Source organism: Mustela erminea, chromosome 3 (genome assembly GCF_009829155.1).
Source record: "Mustela erminea isolate mMusErm1 chromosome 3, mMusErm1.Pri, whole genome shotgun sequence".
NCBI lineage: Eukaryota > Metazoa > Chordata > Mammalia > Carnivora > Mustelidae > Mustela > Mustela erminea.
In genome coordinates this window covers 132,605,507-132,620,376 of record NC_045616.1, presented here as the reverse complement: position 1 = coordinate 132,620,376, position 14,870 = coordinate 132,605,507, and the positions used below count along the sequence as shown (strand labels likewise).

General features: G+C 38.7%; 1 long non-coding RNA gene and 1 pseudogene across 1 annotated transcript in view; one reads left to right on the top strand and one right to left on the bottom strand.

The window, feature by feature from the left end:
- LOC116586951 overlaps positions 1-10,383 on the top strand; it is a 48,725-nt gene extending 38,342 nt beyond the window's left edge. Inside the window, exons 3-5 of the long non-coding RNA XR_004284222.1 lie at positions 2,620-2,866; positions 7,256-7,586; positions 10,372-10,383. This is a non-coding gene — a long non-coding RNA (uncharacterized LOC116586951). The remainder of the gene's footprint in view (positions 1-2,619; positions 2,867-7,255; positions 7,587-10,371) is intronic.
- LOC116586948 overlaps positions 1-14,870 on the bottom strand; it is a 250,271-nt pseudogene that overhangs the window by 225,161 nt on the left and 10,240 nt on the right.

Genomic DNA, 14,870 nt, shown 5'->3' with positions numbered 1-14,870 from the left:
TGGGATACAGCCTTTACCTTTAAGTTTGACTGAAGGAGGATGACTGGGCAGACTGTGTTCAAGCCAGGCAGCATGTGCTGAGGATTTGTTGCTATTTGTTCTTCTCTTTATTTTTCCAATGTGATTGAACATCTGTACATTTAGCCCTATAAACATCTCCCCTACTACTAATAACCAGAACAGAAAATACATCTGTAACAAAATGTACAATCTAGAGATCACATCATTTTACAAAAGCTTCAAAAATGTTAATATTTTCTTAGCAAACAATGATATGCCCTTCAAACACTTGAACACAATATTGTCCATTTTGCTCTTTCTTGATTACAGATTAATTTCAGTGATCTTCTTTTCAACATATCTGCTTTAACAGAAATTTTGAGGGTTATCGATCATCTGTAAAATATTTTAAAAATTGACTAATAAGTTATGGTAACTATTTTATTAATAAAAGAAATATATTTTTAAGTAAGGGACTATGGTTGTCAGATACTGAAGCATTAAAAAGACATTAATAGATCCAGAGGAGAAATTCACAAAGTAGTTAAATTGAAGAGTACTTACATGAAGCAATCACACCTATTTTACTCCAAAATGAATGACATGAACTGAAAATTTTAGATGAAAGTCACCTAAAACCTAAATCAGAAGTCAGTCTATTGTCTCTTTTTATGGGATGAGTACCGTTCACATCACAGTTTTCCTCCTAGACAAAGCAATTTCTTGTGGTAGTTGTGAAACCCTCATAAATGTTAACAAATATATATAACAAGCACACAGCCAGAAGAGGTCCCAGAGCAGCTTGAAAGAAAATTCAGCATGGAAGTTCTGGTTCTCGCTATCTCTGCGTGAGCCAGGAAGTCACTAAATAATCTCACGCCTCAGCTTCCTCACCTAATTCTGGGAAGAACGTCCGCAGTGTGTCAGGGAGGATTACCATGGAGATGAATGAGATACTGTATGGAGGCAGCACAATTTCAAACGGTATTTCCTTTACCATAACTTTTCTGCTAAACACTACCAGCATTTTAATTTTCAGCCCTTGTATCAATGTAGTCTGTTTCTCTTCTCCTAATACCCTTTGTAAGGTGCTGACCTCCGTGTGCTGACCTTCCTGGTTCGTGATTATATAGGGTTCCCTTTATTTTTATTTTCTATCTCCCCTACATAATCACCAAACAGCCCATATAATCACCAGTCCTTGCTCTGGTACAGTACTCCATTCTTTTATTATTCTTATTATTTTAATTAAGTAAACATTTATATGCCAATGTGGGGCTCAAACTCACGACCCCATCAAGAGTCTCATGCTCTACTGACTGAGCCAGCCAGGTGCACCAGTACCACATTCTTGAAGCTACCTCACCACCAGGTAATGGGACTTCTATGCGTACTGATGAAGCACAGGAGAGCAGCATAACCCAGTCAGAGAACTTCACACTTTCCAAGGAATCAGAGCAAAGATGTTTCCCCAGATAACTGGCTAAACTATGGTTACCAGAGACAAAAGCACCGGAGCAGAATAATTATCTCCTAATCATTAGAGATGTATCAGGCAATTTTTATCTGAAGCCTCATAAAGTAAATGTATCCATGATAGACAAGCCTCACCTACAGAGCACTCATTCAATATGTTTCAGTGATTATATGGCACTGATCTCCCCCACCGACCCTTTTCAGATTTAAGAAATAGTTGAGGGGCGCCTGGGTGGCTCAGTGGATTAAAGCCTCTGCCTTCAGCTCAGGTCATGATCTCAGGGTCCTGGGATTGAGCCCCGCATCAGGCTCTCTGCTCAGCGGGGAGCCTGCTTCTTCCCTCTCTCTCTCCTGCCTCTCTGCCTGCCTCTCTGCCTACTTGTGATCTCTCTATAAAAAAAAAAAAAAAGAAATAAAGAAAAAAAAAAGAAATAGTTGAAAATTAAAAACAAACCATAAATCACATATTCTTAAAGTGTATACCCTTCAACTAGAAAACACTGTAACACATCTCTAGGACAGTGAGGCTAACAAAGATAGGTGTTAGCCACTATGTTACCCACACCAGGCCTTGTCCTCCTGCTTCTACACCTAGGCAACCATTGCCTGGCAAGAATCAAGTTTATTAATTTGGACAATGCCATTGTTTCTCATTTAAATCCTCCTGAAAAACACAGAATATACATTTCACTCTTACATAGTCTCAGTTTTTTCAAAAGTCTGGCAAGAGGAGAAGGCAATGAAGTAGATTGCAAAGAATATTATGAAATTCTTATTCATTTGTTTTTTTTTTTCCCTTTGCCCTCCTCTGAAAGTTACTGAATTACTTCATCTTTCCATCTGTCTACAGACAAGCTGTTTATGTATATTAAGATACATAGTTAATACTCTACTGGTTACTTCACACTTAACACTAAATCACAACAGAAAAAGAAAAAAAAGGTTTCCTGTCTTTCCCAAAGAAGTATGGAGAAACTATTTTCCATTATTAAAAGAATAAGAAAAAAAAAACTGATCCAAGAGTGAAGAGACTATTTTTATACATGGGGAAAAAAAAAATGTATTTTAGCCAGGCATTATAACATCAGTAATTCCCTTTGGAAATCAAATTTCCACTCTGTAATCATGCCTCTAATGATTTAGAACTGAGTCAGTTGAACGTGATGCCTCTGGAATGCCAGCTGGCTATGAGCGTGTGAAGAAGTCTGTGTGGTCACTGACACTGAGCAGCACCCACAGTTCTACGGTAGGACCATCCCAACACCACCTCCTGGGTGCTGCGTGACGTCACAGCCAGGTAGAGCGCTGCTGCTACTCTAAAAGGAAAAGAATGTGGCTCCACCCTCCCAGGAAGACAATCCTGCAGCTTCCCACAGGTAATTCTTTCAAGGTGAGTAACCCATCCTCCCTCAGTACAGGTAAAGTTCACAGGAAGGACTAGTTCACCCTCTAGGCCAGCAAGAGCCACACAATCGGCTTCTGAATCCCAGTGTTCAACTCATCTCCAAACACCTTTTCATTTGAATTTCTAAAGCCAAAGAATATACCTAATCTTTGCCCCTTAGCTTCTCTAGGATCATTAATTTCATAGATATTTAGGTACCTATTATGTGTCAGATATACTAGGTCCTGGATAGAGAATGGTTAACAGGAAAAAACATAATAATAATAAAAGCCTACTTTTTTTAGTAAAACGGGAAAAATAGAGAAAAAGAACTGAGAAAGCTCTAAGAAGGAAGAGAACAGGTGGCTATAATAAAGACTCACACACAAGGGGGTCTTGCTGAAGGACGTCTCACCTAACTCATGTGCATTCCGGTTAAAATGCAGGTTCCAGTTTAACGGGTCAGGGGTGGGATCTGGATTTATGCATTTCTTACAGACCCCAAGGTCTGCTGCTGGTTCACAGACCATATTTTTTAGTAACAAAAGCACCAGTGTTTCTCTAGTCACTGGTTTTCAAAATGTGGTCACCAAACCAGCAACCTCGGAATTACCTGTCAGTTTTTTTGGGAAATGCAAATTCTCAGGCCCCACCCAGACCTGCTGAATCAGAAGCTCTGCGGCACAGTCCAGTAAATCTATGTTTTAACCGACCTTCAAAGTGATTCTGATGCCTACTAAACCCCAATACAGTAGCCCCTAGCCACATGTGGCTACTGAGGACTCAAAATGTAGCTACTCTTGCATGGAAATACTCTGTAATCTGGTGAATCACATACCAGCTTTCAAAGACTTGGACAAAGAACGTAAAAACGCCTATTAATTTTTTTATATTGAATGTATATTAAATTACTATTTTGGATATAGTGGGCTAGATTAACTATACTGTTAACATTAGTGTCACCTGTTTTACTTTGCTTATTTTAATGTAGCTACTAAAAAGCTTAAAATTACAAATGTGGTTAGTATGATAATTACACTGGGCAGTGCTGCAGTAAACTTGGAGAATTGTTCTGTAAAGGAATTGTTCTCAACTGGGACAGTTCTGCCACCAGGGAACATGTGGCAGTATCTGGAGATATTACTGGTAATCATAAATGAGAGCAGAGGTTCTACAGAAATCTAGTAGCTAAAGAGCAGGGATGCTGATAAATGCCCTATAATGTGCAGGACAGCCCCACAACAAGGAATTATCCAGTTCAATGGTGGCCAATAGTCAATAGTGCTGAGGTTTCAGAAATCTGCATGTTACAATCACTCGGGGAGAGTTACAAGATACTGACACCTCTGCCCCTGGCCTATCCCTAATTCAATTGGAATCTCTGGTACAGCAGCCGTGGCATTAGTTGTTCATTTTGTTTTGTTATTTTAAATTCCCCCAGGGATTCTAATGTACAGCCAGGGTTGAGAACATCTGTTCGAAAGGTGTCGCTCATTTATAAACGCTCTGCGCTGCCAGTACCACTATCCCTCAGCCCTAGACTTAGGCCTTTACATTTTTATCAGGTTTCCAGGTGATGCTGAAGTTGCTGGTCCAGTGTCCTGGGAGGGTTTACATAGTGATCAACATAACACTACATACTTCTCTCCAGATGGCCCAGCACCCAGAGAAGGCAGAGACAGTCTTGGGATCAGGCTGTCCTGTAGAAAAGGACAACCCCACTGTCAAAGGTGACCCTTTGACCCCACTGTCAAAGGTGGTAGGACCTGACTGGAACCTGAGGCTCTATCACAGTGACTTCCTCATTTTGCAAAGGCAGATGCAACTCTTTCATGGAAGGCAAGGGGGTTAAAGAGGCCAAGTATTCACTTAAATCCTCACTGACCTGCACTGCAGCATGGAACAAAAATTTCAGTAGTTAGGTCATCTTACTGAAACACCTTTCATGTGACTATTCAGTTCCTGCCAATACACAATTTAAATCACTTTAAAGGGGCACCTGGGGGACTCAGTCCTAGCTTTCTCCCCACTCTCTAGAGTCCCTGGCTTCCTACGGCCATGACTTGCATCCTTGACTAAAGAACCCAAAAGACAACAAAACCTCCCTGCCTCACACTGAGGCAGAAGCATTAGCAAGTTCTCCGTGTTAACAGTTTTTTCATGCTACATCGTTTTTTTCAAACTGTTTTCATACAACTTTTCTCTCCATCTTATCAAAGCTTTAAAGGATGGTCAGAGGATTCCTGGTGATTTGTAAGATCCCTTCAGGAAGTTGCATAGTCAAAATTGTTTTCACGCTAATACTATGACATTATGTTCTTTTTTCGTGCTCAGTCACTCATGAGGATACAAAATAAAAAGCCACACTGCAACTAACTCTTTAGAAACTACCCGTTTGAGTGTAGTGTCAAGGAAGAACATCTAGTTAACTTGAAAAGTCTAATAAAACACTTCTCGGTCTTCCAACTACTCATCTGTGGGAGGCTGATTTTCTTCGTATGTTTCAACTCAAATCACATATTACAACAGATGAGATGCAGATGCAGGTATGAGAATCCAGCTGTCTTCCATTAAACCAGCCATCAAAAGAGATTGGCAAAAATGTAAAATATTGCCAGTATTCTATTTTTTTAATTTTGGAAATAGTGATTTTTCAAAATATGTTATTTGTGTTAACATGCAAAAGATTATTTTATTTTTTTTTTAAAGATTTTATTTATTTATTTGACAGAGAGAGATCACAAGTAGGCAGAGAGGCAGGCAGAGAGAGGAGGAAGCAGGCTCCCTGCTGAGCAGAGAGCCCGATGCGGGGCTCGATCCCAGGACCCTGAGATCATGACCTGAGCCAAAGGCAGCGGCTTAACCCACTGAGCCACCCAGGTGCCCCCAAAAGATTATTTTAAACAAATTAAATATTTCCCAAATTTCTGTTTTAATTCCTAAGACAGTATTATATTAATAAATATAGCTCATGTAAACAACAGTTCTTTGAGTCCTCCACAATTTTTAAGAGTAAAAGTGGAGATCAGGAGGTTTGAGAACTGCTTCATTAGAGCAAAGTAAAATGAAGACTGAACACCCTCTTGTGAGCAACAATGTCTTTAAGTAGACTGTTGAGTAAGCAGGATGGAGCATACTGATAAGAGAGAAGTCATCCTGCCTCTAAAATAAACAGAACCATGAGCAAGAATGGAAGTGTCTATATTAGGTTCTCAGTGTTCTCTTTATTATGGCTATTTACTCTGTCATAAATAACTGAATTGCTAAAACCAGGCTTGCTCCCCACTTAGGACCCTGCTGTTCTCTCGGTCCCAGAATGCTCTTGTACCAGCTATCCATATGACTCATTTCCTCATCTCCCTCAAATTCATCAAAAATCATGACCCCGGGGCGCCTGGGTGGCTCAGTCTGTTAAACGACTGCCTTCTGCTCAGGTCATGATCCTGGAGTCCTGGGATCAAGTCCCTCATTGGGCTCCCCACTATCTACTTCTCCCTCTGACCCTCCCCCTCTTGTGCTCTCTCCCTCATTCTCTTTCTCTCTCTCTCTCAAATAATGATCTTAAAAAGAAAAAGATCACCATTTCAACGATGCCCACCCTGACCACCTAGTTCAAAATCACAACCTAACCCACTCCATTCACATACATTTCCAACTCTCTTCACTCACTTTCTCTTTTCTTTTTCCATAGCACTTACGACCTGATAAAATACCACAGTACTCATGTGTTTATTACATCTGCTGATACTACTCACCCTTGCTAGAATATAAGCTGCACTGAAGGAAGGCTTTCTGCTTGTTTTGTAGTCAATCATAATCATCTACTCTAGAGCAGTGCCTAGTCCTTGATGCCTTACAATGAAGACTGGTTAAAAGAAGGAGAATGAACTTTGCATATAGAGGCAGTGGAGTCTAGCAGATCAAGATTGGCTGTTAGACTTAAGCAGAACCTCAATCTGAACTTTGTTTGGACAATTACCAGGCTCATGCTCTTCAGCACGTTACCGAACTCTCCAGCCCTCAATTTTCTTTCATGTACAATCAACCTCACAGGAGTGTGGTGAGAATAATAAGATAGTATCTGAAAACTCTGTAGTACCTGGAACTCAGTAAGTGATTGTTAAGCATACTACCATGGACTTCACATCATTATTAGCTAGTTCATCTTTTATGCTCCCAGGAGGCAGTGTCCAGAGTTTCCTGATTGGATTAAAGGCAATTGACAGCCCCAGGTTCACCTTTGCTACTCAAAAAGTAGCTCAATTTTCCATTGCTCAAGAAGATAATGTATTTCCAGACTCAGGGATATAAATAAAATAGCTTTAACTCATAGCATATCTACGGTAGAAGCATTATGAAAGGTCATTTAATTCAACTTTTATGTTTTCTTAACAGGTAAGTAAAGGGAGGCCTGAGGTGAAAAGATTTCTAAAAATCACATGGATTGTTCACATAGAGAGGAGAACCTAAAATCCGGGCTTCTGGATTCCCAGGACAATATTCTTTCCACTCTAATCTGCATGGAAACTGTTTATTGGAACCCTTAAAAAATTCCAAACTTTTTATCTCATAGAAGGTTAGCACAAAGAAGTAGAAGATAATTGAGATCCTGTCTGGAGTGGACACAAGATGCCTCTCGGTCACTCACGCCTGCCATCTTTATAACTCATAATAGATGGTCTACACAAGAATACACAGTGGACAGATAAGTCCTACGTATGCACTAGTTCCTACATACGGCCATCTAGAAGAATTGTATCAAGGAAAAGGAAATGAAAGATAATTCAGTCATGGAATTGCTGCATTTTTTTTAACTTTATATCTAGACTGTACCTATAAATTGCACATTTGGTCAACTATTCATTAACCAACTGTCAACTATTGTGACTTTTTCCCTGCATACTGTTCAAAAGTGTCAGAAATAGTAACATACATGGGATTTTATTCTATTATTGTTAGTAGCACCTTCTAAATACATATTCAAAACTGGTCCATATGCTTACAGCTAGGTAGTTATAAAGCTGGCTCTTCCACTTCTATAGACAAATGATCAAATGATAAGCACTAAAAGGGAAATTGTGTAAAATTTTAAATACATAAGATGGGACAGTCTGGTCTCTGATCAAGCCTCAAAAAAAAAAAAAAAATTACTAAAAATAGACCAAGGAAGCAAACAAAAGAGTTGTTATGGAAACATATTTGAATCACTGAAAGCAAATTAAAGATTCCTCCTATTTGCCAAACATTACCACTCAGACACTACTGCACAATACAGGTCTGTGCAAATCAACATCATATAACAGTATATGGAATGTAGCACCATGCTAGACCTCCAAGACAGTGCAAAACCCTGAATAACAGGAAACCCCCAACTAGTAGTTGATTATGAAGTTCTTTAACTGAAGATTCTAATCTTTAATCCATCTTAAATTCATTCACTTATTTAACAAATATTTATTAAGCACCTGCCAAGTAGGTTTTGAAGCATCTGGAATTCAAAGATGGAAGAAACCTTAATATATTACCAAGCTTAGAATCTCAAAAATCCAGACCAAGTCTGTTTTGGAAACAATGGGTAGATAAGGAAAGGAGAATAAAAACATCCCTGTTTAGCTGGGGTAGATGTCACACAGGCCTAACCACTGGGCAAAAGCTAAATGTATAGTTATACAAAGTTGATTTAAGGAGAAAAACAAACAAACAGGAACTGTAAACACTGTTGTAACAGACTAATTTTAAGTTTCAGGGGCTAAAGAGGAAATGCAAGCAGTAATTTTATCATACCTAAACAGGAAATACATGATCAAGGAAAGGCAAACACCTGTCCAGAGCCAATGACAAGTATGCAGAATGAGGGAAAGAATAAATGGACTCCTGAGTCTGAAGAATATAGGAGCATTCACTGAAGAAACAAGTCATGGTATCATCACAGATGATGCTCTCAGGCATAGGCATTAGGACATCTCAGTAATAAAGTGTATTTGTCTACAACCCACTTCTTACCTCAACAAACAATACCCAGCCAGAGCCAAGACAGTATACACAAAGATTAGGTGGGACTTGGCAAAATGCCAAGTAATATGGAAAAACAAAATGTCTTGGGTCATTCTAACCTTCTGGGAATCAAATAAATAAATGTTGCCTGTTTAGCTCTGGAAAAGTGAAGGAATGGGGAGCATTTGGCAATGCAACTTACTTTCCTTAGCTGCAAATAAAAGATTCTGGAAGGGTTCTTCAGCTTTTAGAGCCCTGAACATCTTAAATAATTAACATTTCTTAACTAATCCCGTACAAAAACAATTTAGATCTATTCACATTCGCTTGTTTGCATATTTCCCCAATTCTTCTCCCTAAGGAGACTGCATATATTGCAGTTACGAACATAACTTCTAAAGTTGGACAGCTTGGATCAGAATCAGGCCCACCACTGTTGGCTATGGGATCTTAGAAGACTTAATATTGCTTATCTTCAATTTCCCATCTGTAAAAGAGGAAAAATAGCAGGAACCTACAAATAGGGATTGTTGTGAGGCTTAACAAAGGCTACCATGTGGTAGATTTCAATAACTTTGGCCATGATTAGCATATGGTATTCATAGCAAAGGGGAAATGTAGTGCCAAGGGCCATCACCCGCTTGAAGAGAGAAAGCAGTCAGCATAGCATAACGTTTTTAATATTTTATTGTCATTCTTACTAGGCTCCTCCTTAAATGAATTCAAGTATTGATATATATGTATATTTAGCTCATCTATTCCAGATGGCCCCATAATAGTCCTATGGGGTCTCTCTGAATATCCCCTCTCACCTGTGGTGATACATCTAGAAGAATTATGCTTCTGATTCCCTTATAAGTTAGCTCCCATTCTAGCACTTCTCCTGAAAAGCAGATTCTATACTGAGCCCTGACCTCCAATATTATCTAGTAGGAACATGGACAGTGGATGTCTTCAGGGCCCTGCCCTGTGCAGCCTGGCTGAGGGAACAAGTTCCCCCAGTAAGTGGGGAAGATGACCCTGAGAATGGTTTCAAGCACAGTGAAGGCTTCTAGACCTAAGGATCCCTGCCAGCCATGTAGACTTGATTTTCTTCCGTACTCACTAGTACCTGGAAAATAAACTCTCCCTGCTTGAATCCATAGGGCAGAATCCCTACAAGGTGCTTTAATAGTTCCTTGCTATATGCTCAAAATGCACATATTATGTTCAATGTACAAGAATTATTTAGGTCTTCAAATTATCAAGCTCAAAGTATAAAAATGCTCAGAGTAAAACAAACCTTTTTAAAAAAAAAGTCGTTTTGGGTGCCTGGGTGGCTCAGTTGGTTGAACAACTGCCTTTGGCTCAGGTCATGATCTTAGAGTCCCAGGATCGAGTCTCACATCAGGCTCCCAGCTCCATGGGGAGTCTGCTTCTCCCTCTGACCTTCTCCCCTCATGCCCTCTCTCACTGTCATTCTCTCTCAAATAAATAAATAAAATCTTAAAAAAAAAAAAAAAGTCGTTTTAAGTGAGAAAAAACAGTAACAGGAAGTAGAGTCAGCTTTCCTGACCTCTTGGGTACCTTTTATCAGGATCTTTAATCAATACAGCTCAGAGCCCCAATACACCATGATCTTGAAACTTCGTACCAGGTTGGATAAAGATCTCCAGAACTGTTATTGTAGCTTGAATTGTTGGTACTTAGAATACAGAAAAAGCCATCAAATCTAAACTAAGACTGTAGCATTATGAAAATAAGCAGTTTCAGTGTAATTGGTCCAAATGACCCTCTACTCTGAGGCATTCTTTCTGGGCGCTCCTATGAAGAAAGCTGAGGGATCATTTGATGGTCTCTGAATCTACTCTGTTTCTTCCACACCTCAACCTTTCCACTTTTAGCTCAGCAATGCTAGAAAATATACAGAATATCATGCCCAAAAGAGAACTCACTTAGACCAAACACTTTACAAATGGGCAACTTTTAAAAATCTGGCTTTTTCTCACAACTGGGGTGCCTGGGTGGTTCAGTTGTTAAGCGTCTGCCTGGAATATTGTGAAAACTGCATGTTCCCAGAACCCTATCCCTCTGAGGATGCTTGAGAAGCAAGGCCCAGGAACATGTATTTATAACAAGTATTCCAGGAATATCATAGATAGATATATGATTAAAGGGGTAGAAATAGGGCCCAAAGGCAAGGGCCAAAGAATGTGAGTTATTTAGAAAAATCGAGATAGGATTCCATTTTTTTTAAGCATTTTATATAGATAGATAGATAGATTATAGAGATAATAAAGAAAAATTTTCTATTTTTACTAGATTAGACAACTTCAAATTGCAACAGAGACATATAGATAAGACAGGCTAACTGAACATTTTGTTATTTGGCTAATTATAGTAAAGAATGGGAATTATGGGTATTTCTTCTGGAAGGATTGCAAGAATAAAATACCAGGATTTCTTTCAGAATTTTTTTTAAGAGCTGGACTTTCTAAAAACAGGGAAGACAAAGAGACTGCCTGGAAAGATTTATCATCTGATCCCACTGTGATTTTATGAGCGGAAAGCGTACCTTTTCCAAGAACTCTTGATGTCACTGTAGAACTACTGTCACATGTTGGCCACATGACCCCAACACTGCATCCATCTGTTTGTCCTTTTCTTGCCAATCATTGTTTATGCCCTCACACAGATAAACAAGGTATGAAAAAATCAGTGCCAAATTAATTTTGTAGAAATTAATTTGTTTAGCTAGATGCTACCTGAGGACCAGAGTCATGGCTCTGCCATTGTCTTCCCCTTATTTGGACTGATGCTCCTCTGTATCTAGGATTGAATGTACATAAAGATGTGATGTCAAGTAATGTTTGCTTTGGTTGTCACTTTGATGATCTGGTGTCTTAAAGTCACAGGTTTTGGAGGCATTCTAATAGAATTCAGAGCCTAGTTCTGCCAATTTACTAGCTGGTGATCTTCAACAAATGACTTTACCTCTTCAAGTCTCAGTTCCCTCATCTACAAAGTAAGAATGATAAAATCAATTCCACAAGGTGTGATGAGGATGAACTGAATTAATGTACATAAAACAAAGCTCTAATGAAAGCACTAAATGATTTCTAAATTTTTGTTGTCACTTTTGTTGCTGCTTTTGCTGCTACTGAATACACTGACATCATCATCTTCTTCTTCTTCTTCTTCATCATACCAATGGATCCTTAAAGGTCTTAGATTCCAGTGAGTTCAGGAATTCCAGGCCAAGGACCACTACTTCAGCCCATTCCCTCTTTCCTCTTTGACATCTAAGAAATAACTGTAATCTTTTAACTTAACTCCACTGAGTGAATTCATAGTAAAGTGGTGTTATCTTTGTCACTAACCCAACTATCACTACCAATTTTATGAATATCTTTACAAGCATGCCCTCTATGTCTTAAATTGAAACCATAATCCTAAAAATGAGAATTTGGGGCATTGCAACATATTTGAGGCCAGATTTGGGGATTAGAGGATCTATTAATTGATCTTCATTCACACCACCTTATAAGAAGTCACCCAAGGATAGCAGAATCAGCTTTTCCAGTGTCTCCACCTTCAGTCAGTGCTAGGAAGAGAGGGTGAAAGCTGGCACTAGAACAGAAAATGTGGCTAGAGACAACATGCGACCGTGAACTTTCAGTTTCAAAATCCCTTTCATCCTTCACCTCTGACAACTTGCCAGAGAAACTGCATACTTCTCACAGCCTGCAAGAGTCATGGCTCTCTTCTCTCCCAAGAGAAATCTTAGCCATGCTTCAAAGATCAACTCAAAAGTACTCCTCCATGAAACCTTCCCTGACAGCCCAAAGTTGGAGGCAATCCCTCATAGAAAACTGCAGAGCAAGAAGAAAGCTTTGCTAATTTTAAGGTCTGAATAATTCCATGGGTTAAAGATACAATCAAAAGGTTTGCAGTAGAAAAAGATCCAATGAATTCCAACTATCCACACTGTGCTTGAAATTATGAATTGCTTTTTTTTTTTTTTTCAGTGTTTCAGTTGTTGAGTTTGTTTGGTTTTTTTCCTCTGCACATATTTGTCTCAGGAGCTGCTTTTACAGGAGTCCAAGCAAATCCAGTTCATAGTATTTATGCCTATGTGGGGATAAGGAAGTAATCAGACCCATAGCATATGTGGTAGGAACATATATGTTCACAGGCTTTGAGAGGTAATTGAACAGGCTGTCAACAGTTGAATAGCACATAGCCTTTGTACCAAGTATTCGTCTTCTAAGACTCTCTCCTATAGTAATGCACACAGAAGCACAAAGATAAAAATATGAGGCGTTATCTGTGGAGGACTATATAACAGAGAAATATTGGAGACACCTGTTAATATATCAGTCAAAATATCTGTCAATAGAATAATAATTAAGACAGTATAAGCATTCTATAAAACACAATGATATTATTAAGCAGGAGTCTGGTCTATACTTACTGCTAAGGAAAGGCATTTATGATATACCAATAAGCAAAGAAAATAAAATTTAAAAGACATATGTATTATGTTCTATATATGTTATTTTCCTCTTTCTTTCTGGAAATACGCACATACACACACATCCCTCAGACTATTAGCATGGTTACTACTAGTGAGGGAGATGACTTAGGGGCAGAAGCGGTGGTCAGGGTGGTACAGAAGGGTTATGAAGGAAATGCCTCTATATTTTTTTAATGATTGCACATTACCCTTAAAATTGAAATAGAAATGCAGTGCCTTTAGAAATGAACATCTGAAACATTCTTCGTCATTTTTTACTTAAAGTCCACAATCAGTATTGCCAGCCAGAGAATTCAGAGAATTTCAGCTACATATTCTCTTTCTATCTGACATTTATTAGGAAAAAAAAGTGTATTGTAACCAAATTTAAGCACATAAGTGATCTAAACAGTAATTAATAAGAAAAATTATCTGTTGACACTGTTGTCTTATATAAGATTGCTTGCTCTTTTAAGATGAAAAATGTCACAAGGATAGAAAATACATTTCAAATACTCATTATGATTTTCATAAGCAAACCAAGGAAAATCTTAATTACAAGGGAAAGCAGGAAATTAAAATCAACTATAAACATATAGCTAAGCCTCCGGCATTTGTTTCATTTCATCAGGAAATTAAATGATGCTCAATGACAAACATTTGAAGTCTCTCAAGTGTTTGAGAGGAAAACTATGGCAAAAGATATTACTGGCACTGGGATTAAAGAGCTTTTTTTTGAATGCAGTGGAAAAACTACCAAGAAGGGTCATCCCATTCTGACCGTGGCTTTTGTCTACAGAATTTGCTTCCACAGACTTCTGAGTATGCACGGGCTTGGGAGAGTACCTGCAGGCTTGCCACAGCGAATCCCATAATGCAGTAAGAAAGAAAGGGGGTTGGTAGTGAAAAACATGGCCCCTGCTTGGGTGTGTGATTAGGAGGAAAGAATCCTAAGCTTCAACCTTCTGTAAACTGGGAATAATGATATAAAATGGCAAGGTTATTCAAAGGATTAAATAAGAACACATATACTATACCACTTGGTCTAGATAAGACTACTTACATGTTACTTCTGTCATTATTCCATTTTTATTTTCTTAAATTTTTATATTGGGATGCATATTAGCATGATGACAAGGGCACCTGAGTGGCTCAGTTGGTTAAGCATCTGTCTGACTCTCAGTTTTGACCCAGAGGTCATGATCTCAGAGTCAAGATCTCAAGAGTCATGGGGATTGAGTGAACCCTGTGTCAGGCTCCATGTTCAATGTGGAGTCTGCTTGAAATTATCTCCTCCTCTCCCACCCTCCCTAGCCCTTCTCCTCCCTCAACTCATACATGCTCTCCTTCTCTCATAATAAATAAATAAATAAATAAATAAATAAATAAACAAACAAACAAAATCTTAAAAAAAAAAATAGCATGATGACCAAAAGATGTAAAAGACTTGAGTAATACATCATTTCTATAAAGTTATTTCCAATCACTACGGCTTGATCAATGTGGCTCGTAGATCTCAAT